Here is a 543-nt window from a genome sequence, read left to right on the forward strand (position 1 = left end):
ATAAGCGAGGGATGGCGACTGTTCGACTGAAAAGACTGTAGTAAAGCGGCGCCTCACCGGCTCCCTGCAACCCGGACTCCAAGGACGAGAGAATAACGAGGCATACTCGGAACAAGACGGGAGCACAGGTCACGTAAATTACTCTTTCTTTTTCTTCCTTCACGGAGCCCTCTTACTACTGTTATCTTTTGCAGAGTTTTCGGAGCGAGCCGACGGCCCTGCCAGGAGGCCCCGATAGAGTAAGGGCGCAGGAGAGCTGACACGTATTGACTCGCTCCACGTATTGAGGGCCAGAAACCCTCCCAGCAAGCCAACTTTAAAACTTCGCGCCCGTTATCACGGGGCCCGCGACTGACGCTACCCTCCTGCGGCGCAGGGGGTCGCGAAAGAGGGACTCACGTGACAGGAAGAGATAGCGGAAACCGGCAGATGGCCCCGCTACCAACGTGCTCCCGGCACTACGAAGGACCGACACTCGTGCCGTGACAGTCAGAGCGACCTGACGAATTGTTGTAAGGGACGCAGGATCCACCGCCGAGCCTA

The sequence above is a fragment of the Wasmannia auropunctata genome, unplaced genomic scaffold (assembly GCF_000956235.1).
Source record: "Wasmannia auropunctata unplaced genomic scaffold, wasmannia.A_1.0 LD336092.1, whole genome shotgun sequence".
Classification (NCBI taxonomy): domain Eukaryota; kingdom Metazoa; phylum Arthropoda; class Insecta; order Hymenoptera; family Formicidae; genus Wasmannia; species Wasmannia auropunctata.